The sequence below is a fragment of the Microcaecilia unicolor genome, chromosome 2 (assembly GCF_901765095.1).
Source record: "Microcaecilia unicolor chromosome 2, aMicUni1.1, whole genome shotgun sequence".
In the NCBI taxonomy this organism is placed as follows: domain Eukaryota; kingdom Metazoa; phylum Chordata; class Amphibia; order Gymnophiona; family Siphonopidae; genus Microcaecilia; species Microcaecilia unicolor.
Window position 1 is genome coordinate 346,152,168 of NC_044032.1, and position 19,238 is coordinate 346,171,405.

Genomic DNA, 19,238 nt, shown 5'->3' on the forward strand with positions numbered 1-19,238 from the left:
TGTCTCATATTTAGGTTGCTAGGTATTCACCATTGATCAAGTTTTCTGTGCTCATCTGGCATCAGTTCCATTTGACTTCTATTCAGTTATGCGGTTTTGGGCAGAGTCTGGCTTTGCTCTAGTTTTAGCAGGCTTGCAATCACACTCCCGTGCCTTTAATCACGTAAGTATCATATGCACCACCCCCAGAGACCAGCTCCTTTTTGCAACCGCTCAGGGACATAGGTTGCTCCCAAGTTGATGCCACACGGTATCTTCATGGTATGGCACTGTAGATCTGGTTGTAAGAGGTCATCTTCTGGATCTGGTGAAACTTTCTCTTAACCCAGCATGCTAGCCAAATCATTAGCATAAAAGAGTGAGCAACTGACCAATAAATACCACCACAATGGGATGGAACAATCTATTCAGTACATTATTCCAAGTATTTGACTTTCCAAGGAAAATATCCCACCATGAATGTTTCCCTATGTTCTCTAGTTCAGAGGCTAACTGATGTATTAATTTAGTATCCTTGGTGATTTTCTCAGTCACTATCTTGTTTTCTGTTTTAAGTCGCTCTAAGGATCTCTGTATAATAGGGTGCTCCCATACGGACTTGTAAGTGGGTTACATTAAAACCTAAGGGAATAGGTAATAGTTCAGGAGTGGGTATGGATAGGCCATTGGAAACATACTGCATCATTGGTCTGGAATAACTAAAATCACATCCTGTAATTTTAGTGACATACAAAGACATAGATTTAAACCTTCAGTTACTATGAACAGCATACCATTAGCAATAATAAAAGGACAAATAGTTCTAATACATAAGAATGGGAATATGGAACTACTATACTACTGTTATCATTAGAAAGATGAAAGGCACAGGTACCATTAAGCATGCAATTATCATAATAACTTCCTAGGTTACTATCGCATACAAAATAATTATTCCTATCTACGGGAATACATAAATCCTGTAAAATAATATCTAATTGATCATTGACTGAATAAGCGAAAACAGGGTCATGGTATGGTACCATGAGATGTCCGATTGCCGCAACTCAAATCCCAATGCTGCTCGTTGTGATCTTGGCCAAGTCACTTAACCCTCCATTGCCTCAGGTGCAAACTTAGAGACTTCCTGGGACTGAGAAATATCCAGAATACCTGAATGTTACTCACCTTGAGCTGCTACTGAAAAAGCTGTAATCAAAATAATTACAAAAATATATATTTCCCCTGAAGCAGGCCATTGTGCCGAAACACGAAACCCCTGAAGCAGGCCATTGTGCCGAAACACGGCCGTGTCGGGTCACTGTTATGCACATGTAATTTTTTAAGTGAATTTTTTAAGTGAATAAATATAAAACAGTTGGTATCCTCATCCATTCTCCTCACTTATTTGTTTCATCATCACCATGAGATGTCCTCCAGGTAAAACCAAACCCAATTGGATTACTGGGAAGGCCAAAATGTTCTGTTCAGTCATATATGTAATGATAGTGATAAATAGATCATTATGGTCTAGGTATGAAAAGAATGATGTCAGGTGCCACCACTTGGCAGTTAACGTTTCTGAGGAGGACAGGTCTTGTTCCAACAAGCTTAAGATCTCTAATGGAATGAGTCTATGCTCTGCAGTCCTGATGATACTGCGCAGTGTCTCTATCATGAACTGTTGTGCATGTGTACAGGCCAAAGCCAAAGAAATGTTGGAAAAGGAGTCATTTAACATGTTTATAGTCATGTTCATGGCTGCTGTCTGATGACGATACCACCAAGTAACCAGGTCCAACTGATGTGATTGGAGTGTTTGTATACTGTGAGTGTCAATGGTGGCTAAGTCTATAGCTTGCCTTATTTTCTCAGTACTACTTGCAATCTTATTAGCAAGTATCTCAGAGTCCATAGTGTTTATGACACCCAAGCCGGTTCCAACAACACCTAATGCTGTGTCAAGAATATCTCGCCGCTTACGAGACACATGACCACTTCCCAACCACAAGTCTTTCCATTGAGTCCAGGCTCATCCAAAGTTCTCATTTAGGGAGTGCATTGGGGATAAATAACAGAGATACTGGTAGCAGAGGTATTTAATGAGATAGAGTGGACAATGGGAGTAAGGGATAACAAAGGGATTTGGCAGCATTATATTTGACAATAGATGCACCTGTATAGCCTGGGATAGCTGATCCATCAGGAGTAGTAATAGTGAAGTTCATGAACCCTGATACGGTTATTCAGACTTAGGATCAATGTCCTCATACAGGGGTTCCTCATTCTCAGTGTAACTGGTATTTTCAAACACCAAACTCATGGATAAACTGGTAATAGGGGACATTGTGAGGTATCATTGGTTTCTCCTTGCTTACCATCATTACAATGCATACCCGTAACACTAAGAGTGTATGGTTGTGCTGTGAGTGGCTGACTCCAAGAATGGTGGTAACATTCCCGTTGTGAGCCATGATACAATAGGTCATTATCCCACACAGTTATTTCAATATCTGTCATAACCTTAGATCCTACTCTTACATGCAGAACAGCTCCAATATAACACAACCATTGTATTCAATATAGCTAGCCTACAATAGCATTCAGTATCATTATCAGCAGGTGTGTGATTAGAGGACTATCGCTTCTACATTGGTGATTTTCTTAGGAAAGGTAGTAGGAGTTATAGTGGATATAGATAATGGAGTAGTGGGAGGAGCTGGTGTAGTGCACTTTTTGCCATTTGGCTGGCTGAATCTGGCATATTCCAGATTGACTAGTACTCTGTATACCTAGATGTAAGGTGCTTGTGTTACCATCATGATCTGTACATAAGTGTCAAGTCTTGGTGTGATCCTTCATGGCCACAGTTTTGTGGTTCTCCTCACCTACTATAGGAAAGTCAGCACAAATAACTAGACAATTCAATTTTATCCCCATCGTAGGAACTGAGAAGGAATAGACTGGCACCTGAGTAAATGAATTTCCTATAAGATGTTTAGCACAAATTTTACTGTCTTTCTATGATGACCAGGTAACAGAAAATAGACCTGTTCCTGGCTGACTACAGAAGGATGTAATTTATTTATGGTTCATTTCTACCCCACATTTTCCCACAAATGCAGGCTCAATGTGGCCACATAAGTACATAAGTAATGCCACACTGGGAAAAGACCAAGGTTCCATCGAGCCCAGCATCCTGTCCACGACAGCGTCCAATCCAGGCCAAGGGCACCTGGCAAGCTTCCCAAATGTACAAACATTCTATACATGTTATTCCTGGAATTGTGGATTTTTCCCAAGTCCATTTAGTAGCGGTTTATGGACTTGTCCTTTAGGAAACCGTCTAACCCCTTTTTAAACTCTGCCAAGCTAACCACCTACACCACGTTCTCCGGCAACGAATTCCAGAGTTTAATTACGCGTTGGGTGAAGAAAACTTTTCTCCGATTTGTTTTAAATTTACTACACTGTAGTTTCATCGCATGCCCCCTAGTCCTAGTATTTTTGGAAAGCGTGAACAGACGCTTCACATCCACCTGTTCCACTCCACTCATTATTTTATATACCTCTATCATGTCTCCCCTCAGCTGTCTCTTCTCCAAGTTGAAAAGCCCTTAGCCTCCTTAGTCTTTCTTCATAGGGAAGTCGTCCCATCCCCGCTATCATTTTAGTCGCCCGCCTGCACCTTTTCTAATTCCACTATCTTTCTTGAGATGCGGGCGACCAGAATTGAACACAATACTCAAGGTGCGGTCGCAGCATGGAGCGATATAACGGCATTATAACATCCTCAAACCTGTTTTCCATACCTTTCCTCATAATACTCAACATTCTATTTGCTTTCCGAGCCGCAGCAGCACACTGAGCAGAAGGTTTCAGTGTATTATCGATGACGACACCCAGATCCCTTTCTTGGTCTGTAACTCCTAACGTGGAACCTTGCATGACGTAGCTATAATTCGGGTTCTTTTTCCCCCACATGCATCACCTTGCATTTGCTCACATTAAATGTCATCTGCCATCTAGCCACCCAGTCTCCCAGTCTCGTAATTACAAAAGAAGAGAAGTACAACACATGAATTTTACAGAAGAATAAGGATAAAACGCTAGCAACAAGTAGGATGACTAAACAGCAGAATTACTAATGGAGTATGTTTTTTCAAAAAGGAACGTTTTCAGTAACTTCTTGAAAAGATGGTGATCAGTTTGCGATTTTAGGTACAAAGGTAGAGCATTCCAAGTGTTCGGGCTGGAGTAGTGGAAGGTAGAGGCAAAAAGAAGCTTGTATTTGACACCCCTACAAGATGGATAATGAAGTTGGAGATAGGAGCGAGCTGTATTGATGGCATTTCTTGGTGGGAGATCTATTAAAGGAATCATGTATTGGGACAAGTTACTGTACTGTTGTCTCCTATCTGTGGTGGTTTGAAATTAGGGGTATCAGTTTGGACTAGAGATTTCTTTTTACTCTGGGGTTGGAGACAGGCAATGGATGTCTTACCACTGCAGACATCAGGAAATTGACAGTTAGTATCCCTTATATTCCTTCTGTATGTAAACATATGGGCTGCTTAGAATAATGTTCAAATATGGTAGTAATTGATTCCGGGATCTTGTCCTTCTTGTGACAATTGACCCTCTATTATTTACACATATTTGTCTTCCACAACCCTCATAAATACATTTTCCCCAATTCAGCTGAAATGCTGGCACTAATGAACTAGTACAATTCTTCCTTATTGATTTAAAGGGTTTCTCTTGTCCTTCCTTCTCTAGGACAGAGTGGGTCATATCAACCACTTGACATAAAATTGTTATCCCGAGGATAACTATACTCACGTTTCTCATCCTAGGATTCTTGGTTATGCTGTGACTCCTGTTCTGGTTACCTGTAGGGACAAACTACATCCAAAGTTATTTTTACAAAAAAACAGAGATTATGTCTTTGTGTTGAAAGGAATAAACAGATAATTAGAAGGCGCAACATGCAGTTAACAGGTGGTGGGAGGAGGGAGGTCAGGAAGGGTGCGAGAGGGGGGGGTGGAGGGCGGTGGGGCAGAGAGGGGAGGGGGGAGGGGGGTGTCCATGGGAAAACAAAAGAATGTGATACAGGTAAAGTGGGTGGGGAGGGGGATGGCTCCATCAAGGGGGGAGGTGCTAAACAAGGTGTTCAGAATGGGTTTTGTGCCGAAGATCTGTACGCGTGCATCCACCCAGTAAATGGAGTGGAATTTGATCTGAGTTTCATGTCCATGAGGGGATTGGAGGAGTTCTGGCACAGGTTGAAAAGCAGAAGGGGACAGTGGAATGGGAGGGATTTAAAGCAATCCCAGTCAGTAGGCAGGAGGTGGCTAATGTGACGATCCTGGTAAGAAATGAGTCGATGGAGGTGGCAGACCTGACCTACTGGCTGGGAAGATATGCGGAAGTGGTGACGCCATTGAGAAAGTTGCCAGACCCCAGTAGGGTGTGGGCAGGGGCATGGGGGGCACAGTTGCGGCTGAGGAGGGTGGGGGAAGTTACCCAGCACGTCCCGGCTGCAGCATATATTGGACGAGACCACATACAGTGCTTCTATAAAGGTCAGCCACACCAGTGTTATAGATGTGGATCATTCAGACACTTGGCAATGAATTGCACAGTAAGACATTGCATGAAGTGCGGGAGTTTTGAGCATGGAACGGGAGTGTCAGCAGATAAGATGTAATGTGTGTGGGGGAATGGGGCATCCATTCAGCAGGTGCCCAAAGGCGGAACACAGAAGGGGAGGACAGGAGGAAGGGACGGATAGAGGGCAGGAGGAGCAGAAGAAGAGATGACAATGATAATGTCAGGAAGGAAGTGGACAGTAGCCACAATAAACGTGGCCAGCATTAGGTCAGGGAAAGCAAGAGGGTTGGCATACGAGCAGCTGGGGAAGCAACCAGTTGCGTGTGTGTTCATTCAAGAAACTCGAATTACGAACGATTGAGGGGATGAATAGAGCAAAAAAAGGAGTGGAGATGGGGGCCATCCATATGGCGATGGCTCGGGAGGAATATGGGGGAATGGGGATATTATTCAAAACAAGGGAGGTACAGGATAGAGGGGGTGAGGGAGTTGGATCCTCCAGGGAAGGGGGATGCCGTGCCGAGCGCCTGGACCCCGAGCCTCCGGGCTCGTCGTTTTCGTGTTTTGTTTCGCCGGTCACCCGTTGACGCGACTCTGCAGCAGTGGGCGTCCAGAAACCGAGTTCTGCGACGCAGCGACCTCTGTACCGGTGTAAGGGCCGAAGAGCGCGACTTAGCGGTGGATCACTCGGCTCGTGCGTCGATGAAGAACGCAGCTAGCTGTGAGAATTAGTGTGAATTGCAGGACACATTGATCATCGACACTTCGAACGCACCTTGCGGCCCAGGGTTCCTCCTGGGGCTACACCCGTCTGGAGGGTCCCCCTTCCCGTCAATCGCCCTGCGCGGCTGGGGCCATTCGCAGGGTCCCCTGCACAGCGGGGGGGGCGGGTCCTCCATGGCCTGTCCCTCCGCCGCCAACCCTCCTCCGACCCTTTGACCCCTTCAAGAGCAGACCCGGTGCGGGGGGGGGGGGCAGGGCGCCCCGCTGAGGGTGCGGGGGAACCTGGCGCGCATACCCTGTCTGCGGTCTCGCCCGAGGCTGCCCACGTCCGCCCTATCTCCCGCCGTTCCCCCGCGCCATCCTCCGGGGGGCCCCCCTCCCTCCCTCCCTCCCGGCTACGACCTCAGATCGGATGCGGTGACCCGCTGAATTTCAGCATATTACTAAGCGGAGGGAAAAGAAACTAACCAGGGATTCCCTCAGTAACGGCGAGGGGAAGAGGAAGAGCCCAGCGCCGCATCCCCACCCATGCGGCAGGCGCGGGAAATGTGGCGTATGGAAGACCACCCTCCCCGGCGCCGCTCGGGGCCGAGTCCTTCTGATCGAGGCCCAGCCCGCGGACGGTGGTTAGGCCGGTAGCGGCCCCCGGCGCGCCGGCCACGGTCTTCCCGGAGTCCGGGTTGTTTGGGAATGCAGCCCAAAGCGGTGGTAAACTCCATCTATAGGCTAATACCGGCACGAAACCGATAGCGGACAAGTACCATAAGGGAAAGTTGAAAAGAACTTTGAAAGAGAGAGTCAAAAGGGCGTGAAACCGTTAAAGAGGTAAACGGGGTGGGGTCCCCGCGCGGTCCGCCCGTGGGCGGCGCATCCCCCCGCCGCCCACCCCCCCCCCGACCGAGCGGCGGACGGAGCTCCTCCCGGGTGGTCCGGCCCCCGCAGGGTGCATTTCCTCCGGCGCGGTACACCGCGACCGGCTCTGGGTCGGCGGAGAAGGTTACAGCCCCCGGCAGCAGCTTTGCCATTTTGCCAGGGACCAAGGGAGATGACCGCCGCCGCGCCCTCCCCCCCCGCTGCCCTCCCCCTGGGGGACGGCATGCTGAGGGGGGCGGGGCCCCCCCCCGCCCCTGGTGCCGCTGTCAACCGGGGCGGACTGCCCTCAGTACGCCCCGACCGTGCGGCGCCGCTGGGCGCCAGGGGTCAGCGGCGACGTCGGTGACCCACTCCGACCCATCTTGAAACACTGACCAAGGAGTCTAAAGCGCGCGCTAGTCGGAGGGCGGAGCGCGAAACCCTACGGTGCAATGAAGGTGAGGGCCGGCGCGCGCCGGCCTGGGTGGGATCCCCCCGCCGCGCGCGGCGGTCGCACCACCGGCCCGTCTCGCCTGCCCCGTCGGGGAGGTGGAGCGCGAGCGTGCGCGATAGGACCCAAAAGATGGTGAACTATGCCCGGGCAGGGCGAAGCCAGAGGAAACTCTTGGTGGAGGTCCGCAGCGGTCCTGACGTGCAAATCGGGTCGTCCGACCTGGGTATAGGGGCGAAAGACTAATCGAACCGTCTAGTAGCTGGTTCCCTCCGAAGTTTCCCTCAGGATAGCTGCGCTCCCCCCGCAGCGGTTTTATCCGGTAAAGCGAATGATTAGAGGTCTTGGGGCCGAAACAATCTCAACCTATTCTCAAACTTTAAATGGGTAAGAAGCCCGGCTCACTGGCTTGGAGCCAGGCGTGGAACACGAGCGCCCAGTGGGCCACTTTTGGTAAGCAGAACTGGCACTGCGGGATGAACCGAACACCGGGTTAAGGCGCCCGAGGCCAACGCTCATCAGCACCCCAGAAAAGGTGTTGGTTGATATAGACAGCAGGACGGTGGCCATGGAAGTCGGAACCCGCTAAGGAGTGTGTAACACTCACCTGCACAATCAACTAGCCCTGAAAATGGATGGCGCTGGAGTGTCGGGCCCATACCCGGCCGTCGCCGGCCGCAAGCCGCGCGGGGGGATCGCAGCCTCCGTGCCCCCCCCCGGTCCAGGGGGCTAAGCCGCGACGAGTATGAGGGCCGCCGCGGTGGGTGCGGAAGCCTGGGGGCGAGGGCCCGGGTGGAGCCGCCGTGGGTGCAGATCTTGGTGGTAGTAGCAAATATTCAAACGAGAACTTTGAAGGCCGAAGTGGAGAAGGGTTCCATGTGAACAGCAGTTGAACATGGGTCAGTCGGTCCTAAGAGATAGGCGAACGCCGTTCGGAAGGGACGGGCGATGGCCTCCGTCGCCCTCGGCCGATCGAAAGGGAGTCTGGTTCAGATCCCCGAACCCGGAGCGAAAGCAGCGGGGAGGTTGTCGGATGCCGGTGTGCCGTCGGGAACGGCTCGCCAGCAGAGGCCGGTTTCGTCGGCGTTGAAAACGTCAGGAGGCATGTGCTCGTTCAGGATGGAAGGAAGAACCGACACCGCCCAATTTTCAGCCCCCGAGTCGTCGGCGTCTCGCCTCTCACCGTGCTGCTTCTCAAATGTAACGCCATTCCTTCTTTTCCACCTTTCCGGCCGCCCGACAGAGGCTTTGAACTCAGTTAGCCCGAGACGGCCGGCTAACCGGCCGGCTTTCTTCACGAGCGGCGGACCCCTTACAGGGAACCGTCTGCTCCCGACCCGTGAAAACCACCGAAGGAGAGCCTCTTCAACCTCCTCAGCCGTCCCTGCCCGCTTACGTTTCCGTCATTTCGCCGGTCTCCCAGAAGCCGGCGCTTCCGCTTCGAGACGCGCGTAATTTGACCAGGTTCGCGGCCGCGGCCTCAGGCGATAGACGCTCGGCTCTGCTCGGTTTTTAAAAATTCTTCAGCACTCGCTTCCGTTCTTTCACATGAGGTTAAAATCTTACTTTCGCATCGCTCCGCGGCACACAGTAGCCAGCCGCCTTTCCTTCGCACCCGTGCCAGCCGAAGAGACTTCGGACCCCTCGGATCGCACGGCGACAGAGCGGAAGGGTCGGCGGGAGCATCGTCCCCCGTGCTCTCGACGGCTCTTTGCAAAATGTCAGCAAAGTGTTGTTGGCCGGGAGCGAGACCGCTTGCGGCCATCAGAGGGAGCCCGCCACGGAAGTCGAAAGGGATCTTTTTTGCTTCCCTGCAGCCGGGCAGCAGTTCCACAGGGTCGGCTAGAAAAGCCGAGTCTCTCCCCCTCCAGGAGGGGGGGGGGGGGGGGGGAAGCCTGACTTGTCCTTCACACAGGTCGGAGAGGTTTCTCCGGATTACTATGTTGGTGGTGCTTGCCGCCGACCAGGGCGCCTTGACCGGGAAGCCTGCCTGGGCTCAGAGGGACCTCCACAGGGCCGGTCCGGAAGGGAGTCGTACGTCGGAAACGGCCACGGAGGGTGCTCCGGGGCCGCAGAAAGAACGGAAGTCCGCTGGCAAGGGGAGAGAAGGTCCCGAAAGCCAGCCAGCCCTCGGAGAGCCGTCCCTGGGCTCCCCAAGAGGGACCTGCCAGCCCCCGGTGCGCGTCCACCGGGGGGGGGGGGCGCTCCCCCAGAAGCACAAATGAGGGCAAGGATCCGTTCCGGGAGGTCGGACCGAAAGCCTGGGATTGCCCCCTTCCAAGCGGGAACCCTGACTTTTCGTTTTGACGGTGCGGCGGCAGAGAGGCGTGCCTGCCTACCTCAGTCTCTGTGCGCGTCCGTCTCTCTCTCTCACCCAGTAGGTGAGTGATTTTTTTTCCCCTGCTTGTCCTCTCTCTCTCTCTCTCATGTCAGCTGATTGATTTGGCACTTCAGACCCGAACGGGGAGTGCCCTCGCGAGCCGGCTAGTCCGTGGTTCCGGCGATGCGGTTTCTCCCTACCTGTTCGGGTCCTCCAGGGAGGGCTCCCTCCGAGGGTAGCCCGCAGTCTCGGGCGAGGCCGAGGTGTCCGGCAGTCTCCGCGCAGGTGTCTGAGCTCGCCGGGAGCTGGGTCCGGGCCCGTTCGCCCTCTCTCGCGCCCCTCCCAGGCGAAACGCGTTCCTCCGGCCGCAGGTGGCGTGTGTCTCTCTCCGCCAGCGGCTACCTGGTTGATCCTGCCAGTAGCATATGCTTGTCTCAAAGATTAAGCCATGCACGTGTAAGTACGCACGCTGGTACAGTGAAACTGCGAATGGCTCATTAAATCAGTTATGGTTCCTTTGATCGCTCCATCTGTTACTTGGATAACTGCTGACCTCCCGCGATGCGTGCATTTATCAGACCAAAACCGATCCGGGTGCTCGCCCCCCCCCGGCCGCTTTGGTGACTCTAGATAAAACCTCGGGCCGATCGCAACGTCCCCGTGACGGCGACGATCCATTCGGTTATCTGCCCTATCAACTTTCGATGGTACTTTCCGCACCTACCATGGTGACCACGGTAACGGGGAATCAGGGTTCGATTCCGGAGAGGGAGCCTGAGAAACGGCTACCACATCCAAGGAAGGCAGCAGGCGTGCAAATTACCACTCCCGACCGGGGAGGTAGTGACGAAAAATAACAATACAGGACTCTTTCGAGGCCCTGTAATTGGAATGAGTACACTTTAAATCCTTAACAAGGATCCATTGGAGGGCAAGTCTGGTGCCAGCAGCCGCGGTAATTCAGTGGCTGTCCAGACAGTGAAGGAGGAGGAAGTGGGAGAAGGAGCTCTGAGTTGTGGAAGTCAAGGAGCTGGCGGTTGGAGTACAGGCCAGGGTGTGAGCTGCATCTGGGCCTGGGCAAGTACCTGAGGTCCGGGCCTGGAGGCCGGGGAGAAGGAGGAGGATTTCCAGCTAAGCAGCAGTCCCAGTGTGGTCCTGCAGAGATGGGAACCAGGGAAGCTCCAGAAAAGGAGGTATGATGGGTCCCACTCCCCAGGAGAGAGGTAAAGGCCAGGAAGACCCGAGGTCCAGAAGCTCCTAGGGGGAAAGTCCAGCCCTGGTATCCGGGAAAGGGTCCAGGAAGAAACATGGTGAAGAGCCCGGGAGTAGGAGACAGAGAGAGGGTGAAGAGGCCCAGATGGGGAGAAGTGACTGGACTGCCAGAGAACCACAGAGGGTGAGGCCTGAGCATCAGACCAGTCGGAGTTCCAGAGAGGGTCAGGAGAAAGCTCAGTAGGGCCGGTGGTGGAGGCGGTGTGTGAGGACTAGAGTGAAGAGGAGGAAGAGCTGACGTGGGCTGAGTGGGCGGAAGAAAGAGAGATAACGGCAGAAGAAGTGTTGGAAGATTGAAAACTATTAAGAATTGGAACAAGAAGAAGAGATATTAAGGAAAAGAATTAAGATGGCCACGTAATGGTGAAGGTTTCAAAGAATGAGGGGAAGAGAGAAAAACAGTTGCGGGAGATAGCCCTTATGGACAAACAGCTAGTGTGGAGAAAGGAACAAATTATGTCTTTAAAGAGAAGGGGAAATAATCCCTTAAGGGAAATGTTTGCCAATCAAGAACGTTGGAAAGCAACAGAACAGCCGAGTGGCAGCAGGAATTTAAACAACAGAGACTTAAGACTGGGCCCAGGTGTGGGCAGTACAAACAGAGACACCAGTAGAAGCCCTTTATTGTTTGAACACACAGCGACCTCAGTAAAAGAGGTGGCACAACTCAAAAAGCAGTCAGAACTCACAGTTAAAAATTTGGGAGACAAAGAACAGCAGCAGCAGCAATTCCGAGTCATGGGAAAGATGGTGACTGAAGGTTTGCAGGACGCCGACAAGAGTTTGGAGGCGGGGCAGCAGCGTGACGTCACGGCGAGCGAGCGAGTGCAGCGGAAGGACTGGAAATGTGCAGGGAAAACAGAGACTCGTCCTTGAAACACAGACACTCTTCCTTGACCCGCAGTATAGAGCCTCCAATAGCGGAAGTGCAACAGATGGAGGAGAATGAGCGTCCGCAGCAGAAGGAGCCCGGAGGAAGATGGCGCTGGGTCATGACGTCAGGGACGGAGCGGGAGCGCCACAGACACACGAACGGCCCTTTTGGCAACTTCCCTCAAGTGGTGAGCAGACGGGAGGGCAACCAGCAGCGGGGAAGCCAGAAGAAATGAGGAGAGGGATGGCGAACGAGCCCGGTGTGCAGGGAGCGGCGAGGGGGCGGAGCCAGAGGCGCGCAGCCATAGCGAGCAGCGGGACGTGCAGCGAGAGGTGGAGCCCTAGGCGGGAGAACAGAAGAGAGAGATGGCCCGGCAGGAGGAGGAGTGGAGCATAGAAAGAAAAGCGGCTGCAGCAGGCAGAAGAAGGGAAGCGGCGAGAGATAAAGCTGTCCTCCAGAATTCAAGCCAGTGGGGCTGTGAGCCCAGCGCTAGGCAGTGAGACTGAGGGAGGGGGAAGGGCAGAGAGGAGGGAGTTAAGGGTGAAGAGGGTGGGATTGGAAGGGAAGGGGATGGGCTTGGAAAGGAGGGGGGTGAGAATGGAAGGGAAAGGGTGGGAATGGAAGGGGCGGGGACAGGATGGCAACAAGGTGGGAGGACTTTTGCCCAGATAGTGGGGGGAGGGGGGCAAGGAGGAGGGAGGGGTTTTGGGGGTGGGAGGGGAGGAGAGGAGGGGAGGGGTTGGGGAGGACAAGGCGGGAAAAAGGAGGAATGTGTTACAGTTAAAGTGGGTGGGGAAGGGACCAGCACCTTCAAGGGGAGAGGTATTGCAACAAGTCTTCAGGTTGGGATTTATCCCGGAAGATTTGTTTGCCTGCATCCACCCAGTCAATGGGGAGAATATGACATCAGTTTCCTAACGGCTAGGGGGTTGGAGGAGTTTTGGAGCAGTATGAAGCCCGGAAGGGGGGTGGGGATGGGAAGGGTACAGGTGATCCCGATCAGCCCGCCAGGAGGCAGCGCAGGTGACATATTAGTCAGAAACGAGTCACTGGAGGCGGCTGATCTTATGGTGTGGTTGAGGAGATACGCAGATGTAGTGTCTCCCTTACGAAAGTTACCAGACCCAGCAGGGTGTGGGCGGGGGCAATGGGGGGGGCGACAGTGCGTCTAGAACGGAGGGGGAAGTGCCAAAACATATCCCCCCAGCAGCATATATTCGGCAGAGACCAGATACATGTTTTTACAAGGGCCAGCCACACCAGTGCTTCCAGTGCGGATCCTTTCGCCATATTGGCAATGAATTGTGTTGTCAGGAATGCATTAAGTGTGGGAGCGAAGAGCACGGGACGGGAATTGTGTTCAGATAAGGTGTAATTTTGGTGTGGAGAACTGGCCCATCCCTTTAGTAGGGTGCCCTAAATGCGACGCATGGAAGGGAAGAGAGGGAGAGGAGAGGGCGAGGAGAGAAGGGAGAAGAGGGGGACGGGAAGAGAAGAAGGGGGAAAAGGGGAGGAAGGGAGAGAAGAGGGGAAAGTATGGGAGTGAAGAGGACAGGAGGGAGGAGGGAGAGAGGGCGGTAGAATAGGGGAGGAGGAAGGAGGGAGTCAAGGGTGGGAGAGTGCGAAAGAAAGAAGAAAAAAAAAGGGAGAAGGGGTGGGGCAGGGACAGGAAGGGAGAAGGGAGGGGCAAGAGGACAGGGGAAAGGGGAAGAGGAGAGAGAGAGAGAGGAAGAGAGGAGAGCAGGGTGGGAGAAGGAGGGAGGGAGGCTATGGAGATAGGAGGGGAAGAAGGGGGGACAGAGAGGGGGAGGAGGAGGGAGGAGAGGGGACAGGAAGAGGTTGGAGGGAAGGCTGGGTGGCTAAGAGGAAGGGAAAGAGAGAGGGGAGGGGGTAAGAGAGGAAGAAAAAGAAGAATGGCAGAAGGGACATGGAGAGTGGCTACGCTTAATGTGGCCAGTATTAAAACGGAGAAGGCGAGGGGGTTGGCGTTCGATCAGTTAAGGAACGAAGTGGTGGATTGTATTTTGCTGCAGGAGACGCAAATACAGACTGTAGTGGAGATGAATAGGGCAAAGAGGGAGTGGTGTGGGGCACTCAGTGTGGGTATTGGCGAGAGAGAAGTATGGAGGATTGGCGGTGCTTTTCAGAACCAGGGAGGTAGAGGTGGAATGGTGGTGGAATTAAAAGGGGGGAGGGGATGGTGTTAGATGGGAGGATTAAGGTCGTAGGGTACGACTGATCAATATTTATGGTCCACAGACGAAGAGGGAGGAAGAGGTTGTTGCAACAAATACAAATATTTATACACAGAGAGACAGGTGGTATGGGGGGGGGGGGGATTTCAACTTGATAGGGGGGAACAAGATAGTGGGGCAAGGGCGAGGGAGTTGGGTATGATGGCCTGCTGTTAGAGAAAATAAGGGAGGCTGGGTTGAAGGATTTAGGGGAGGAGAGGGGCTCAGTTTACATTTCGGAGAGGGGCATGCAGGAGTCGAATAGACCGGCTATTGGTGAAGGAGGGAGAGGGAGGGGAAGTTACGGCAAAGGGAAGTGGACTTCTCAGATCATAGTTTGTTGTGGGCGGAAGTGGGGAAAGTCGGAGGGTGGGATAGAGGTAGGGCGATGTGGAGGATGAGAGTGGACTGGTTGGAAGAGGAAGGCAGTAAAGAGGACTTTCAGAAATTTTGGGAAGACCTGTTGACAGTAAGGGAAGGATCTGACTCATGGGAGAGTGGTGGGAAGAAGTCAAGAAACGAAAAGAAGTTTGCGCAGCAAAAGGAAGAAAGAGGAGAGAGAGGACAAAATGGGAGGAAGCCTTGCGGAAAAGGAGGGATAGATTAGTGGAAAGAGGGGGAAGAGGGGAAGTGGAACAATTAGATAGCACATTAGAACAGGTTAGGGGAATAGGTGGGTGGCATTGAAATATGAGCAGATTGTGGGGCAATGTTGTCACCTAGTGCGTTTGAGAATTACAGGTTGAAGGAGAGGGGGAAGGGATGGAGGCGGTGAGGGATGAAGAAGGGAGAGAGGGGGACAGGGAATGTTGGGGTAGTAGAAAGGTATTATGGGAGATACTTTGACAGAAGAGGGGAGGGGGAAGGAGAAATGGGGAATTTATGTGAGAGACACACCGGGGGGGGGGGGGGGGGGGAAGGGAGGAGGAGGACAGGGGCATGAGGAACAGGGGATGGACAGAGGAGGAGATCAGAGAGGCGTGAGAGGGATGAGGAATAAAAGAGCGCCAGGGCCGGATGGAATTCCAGCTGAGTTTTACCACGCTTCTGAGAAGGAGGTGTGCCGGTCCTGGTAGAGGTGATGAGGGAAGGGGAAGGGAAGGGAAGAGTGCCAATGTCTATGTCAGAAGCCGATTGATTCTATTAAGCAAGGGTAAGGAGAGAGAAGATTTGGACAATTGGAGACCGATATCTTTGCTTAATGTAGACAGGAAGGTAGTGGCCAGCGCGATAGTGAAGAGGGTAACAGAGGAGATGGGAAAGGTACTCAGTGAGGCACAGAAGGGGGGTAGCGGGAAGGGGAGGGTAGAAGCAGCCTTGATGGTGAGGGAGGTGGTAGAAGTAGCAAGACAAAGGGAGGAAGGGGTGGTGAAGATGATTGCGCTCGACCAATCACAGCCTATGACAGAGTGCAAAGGCAATATGTATGGGAAGTGATGGAGAAGGCAGGGGTAGCAGAGAGGTGGGTAGAATGGTTTAGGAAATTATATAAAGAGGCGGTGTGTGTTCCAATAGTGAATGGCTAGAGGGGGAGGAAAGTGGCAGTGAGGACAGGAATCAGCAGGGATGCCCATTGAGCCCACTAATTTATGTGGCAGCCATTGACCTTTGGTGCAGTGACTCAATGAAGGGGAACCAAGTTGGTAGGGTAGGCTTAGGGAGAGGGGGGATAGAGTAAGGGTACTGCCTACATCGATGATGTGACAGTAATGGTACAGGGAAGGGAAGAAGAAAGGAGGGTGGAGGGGGAATTGGAGAATATGAAAGGGCGACAGGGGCAAAATTGAATTGGACAAAATGCCACGCAGTTCAGGTAGGAAGGGGGGGGGGGGAGGGGGTTACCAGCAGCGGAGGACGAAGTGAAAATATTAGGAGTGGTATTTGGAAGGACAAGTATGCGGAGAGGAATTGGGAGAGGGTGGTGGAGAAGGCGACCGAGGTGGCTGAGAACTGGAAGGGGTGGGGGGTGACCTATAGGGAGAGGGTACGTCTGATAAAGACATACCTAGTGCCCCTATTTCTATGGGTGGCTCAGATCTGCTGGTTACCAGAGAGGATGGAAGCAAAGTGACGGGAGTCTTTTTCAGGGCCTTATGGGAAACAGGTTGAACCCTGTGAGAAGGGAGGTGCTGTGCAGGAAGCGGGAGGAAGGGGGTTTGGGGATGCCAAATCCAATTCTGTTGTTTCGCTCATTGTTTTGCAAGCAAATTTGAAGGGAATAGTGGGGGAAGGCAGGGGTTGGGCAGAGAGTTTGAGGACGGGGGGGGGGGGGGAGGGTTTTGGGAAAGGTGGGTTAAAGGAGATGGGAGGGAGGGGGAGAGAGGAGGTGGGGGAGGAGTGGAAGTCAGGAGTATCAGAAGGGTTGATGAGGGGTTAAGAAATGGGGTATCACATGTAAGGAGATAAAGAAGGGAATAGAAAGGAATGGGTGGAGAGGGTGAGGGAGCAATTGTGGCCAGGGCGGTTGAGTTTGCCAAATTGTACAACGACAAGGATGAGAGAGGGTTTGCAAGTCTGACATCAGGAAGGGTTCCCCGAAGGTAGAGAACCTGGCGTGGCTGGCCTTTCATCAAGATTGTTTGTATGGGCAAACATCAAGTGGAGAAGTAAAGAAGAGAGAGGATGCCCGAGGCCGAGTGTGCAGGGTGGAAGAAATGGGAACATCTGCTACAGGGGTGTTCATTTGCCAAGGAGTGGGGAAAGTGGTGGGCAGGTGTTGGGGTAAAAGGGTTGGCACAGTGGAAGTATGCGGATTGGGCTTATGGTTTGGAGGGAGGGGGGTAGAGCATTTCGGGTAACAAGATATGATTGGTATGATTTTGTTGGGGGGCTGTGGGGGCTAGGAGCCAATATCATTTGTTTCAAGTGGATAGCACAGCAGAAAAGGTGGCCTGGCAGGTGATACGAACTGTATACCAGGTAGCCGCGTGGGAAAGGATGAGGGTGGGAAGGGGAGAGTGGGAAAGAGTGGAGAGGAGTAAGGTTACGTCCACCATGAAGAGGGGCAGTTAGGAACATTATGTATTAGTAAGGGGGAAAAGGGGAACATTAGTTGTGTAAGAATGGATTGTTTTGTATTTTGTTGCAATTTTCTAATAAAAGAGTTTTCCAGCTCAGTTGGAAGCCAGACTGAGAGGAGAGGTGGGTGGAGAAGCTGGGAGTAAGAGGTGGAGTTTGCCTAACAGCCCAAGAAGAGAGTTGCCTGGTGAGGTCTGCGAAAATTGAGGTCCAGGCCTCAGGGCCTAGTAGCCCAGGATGGAGGCCCAGGATTTGGAGAAAGCCAAGGGGCTCCAGTTGCGGAAGGAGCCAAGTGTGGTGTTGGCCAGATGGGAGCCTGCAGGTGAAAAGCCGAAAGGCCTGGAGAAGGGGCCGCAGGAGAAAGGTAAGGGCAGGAAAGTCCCTGGAGCAAGCCCCCCCCCCCCCCCCCCCCGAGGTGGAACCTGGGCCCAGGACTGAGTTTGTGTGAGGGTACAGGTTGGGGGAGGAAGCAGGTGAAGAGGCCCAGAAGGCAGAGCCAGCAACTCGGGTGACAGCAGTACAGGTAAGCAGCTCAAGAGTGGGAGAAGGTACGGAGGAGGAAGGAAAAGAACCACAGAGTGGAGTGGTTTTGGAAACAATGTATTCTGACAGTAGCGAGAGGAGGGGAGGAAGAAGACTGGGCTACTTGGGCGGCTGACAGAGCAATTACGGCTGAAGATGTAATAGCTGATTAAAAGCTCATCAAGAATTAGAGCAAGAGGCGGAGGTCCTAAGGAAAAGGATCAAACTAGCAAACGTGATGGTGAAACTTGCTGAAACGAGGGACGGAGAGAAAGCAGCAGTGGGAATCGTGTTGCTTCAAAACAATTAATGTGGAGGAAAGAGAAGATTGAGGCATTGAAAAAACCGGCAATAATCCTTTGAGTGAGATATTTGCTAACAGAGACAGATGGAGTAAGCACAAAGACTCCGTACCGATACTTGAGAAACAGAGAATCACACAAACAGCACTGGGTGTGGCAAGTCCTTTAATGTTTGAGGAAGACATACCTGAGGACGGTCAGCAAGTTGGTCCTGTTGAGCCTGCGGAGGCGGTGCAGATGGTGGAGATTTTGGAGGTGGAGAAAAGTTCCAAATGAGGAGGCAGCTGCAGTGCAGCAAGAAGGAACAGACGCTGGAGGTGATATCGGGCAGTGCAGTGACCTCACGAGCAGAGGCGGAACTTCAGCCCGAGATGGATCCGGAGAGGAGCTGGTGGACCTGTGGCGGTGGTCAGCAGCGAGAACGAGTTCTGGATGTACACAACTGGTGGAGGGACCAGAGGAGCGAGAAGTTGCACAGAGGAACGGGGGTGTGCAATCGGCAGCCATGAGTGAGGAAGTGCAGGCAGAGCCAGCCATCCAGTGCCGGCGGGGGAAGCGCAAGGACTGCTGGGAGATGGAGTCCCGAAGGATGCGGATCGAGTGACTGCAAGTGTGGCCGGGAAAGTGGAGGAGGAGTGCCTGGGGAAGATCGCGTAGTGCAGTCAGAGTGTGGATCCAAGGAAGAGCAGCAGAGACAGAGTGTGTCCAATCGGAGTGCTGGGACTGGTAGTTCGGAGAGAGCGATGACGTCACGAGGATGGATGTCCGGAAAGGAGATGGAATCCAGAGACGCACTGGCACTGTGGAAGCCAGCAGGATACCAGTTTTGGAGCTTAAGGGCAGCATAACGGGACTGAACAGAGAAGGGAGAGGGGGGGCACAGGGAGGCTGGGGGGTGTGGAGGGAGGTCTTTTGCGCAAGTGGTGGAGGGTGGGGGAAGAGAGGGGCGGGGTATGGGAGGAGAAATGTAGTACAGTTGAGGTGGGTGGGGAAGGTAGTGTGCCCACCAAAGGGGAGGTGTTGGCAAGGGTTTTCAGCCTTGGTTTCATCCCCGAGACCTTTTTGCGTGTATCCACCC

General features: G+C 52.7%; 1 protein-coding gene and 1 non-coding gene across 2 annotated transcripts in view; one reads left to right on the forward strand and one right to left on the reverse strand.

Moving 5' to 3' along the window:
- LOC115463707 (zinc finger protein 2-like) overlaps nucleotides 1–19,238 on the reverse strand; it is a 255,895-nt gene that overhangs the window by 80,318 nt on the left and 156,339 nt on the right. The gene's annotated exons all lie outside the window — the stretch shown is intronic.
- LOC115463970 lies at nucleotides 6,260–6,414 on the forward strand. Its single transcript, XR_003941223.1, has one exon. It is a non-coding gene; the product is annotated as a 5.8S ribosomal RNA (ribosomal RNA).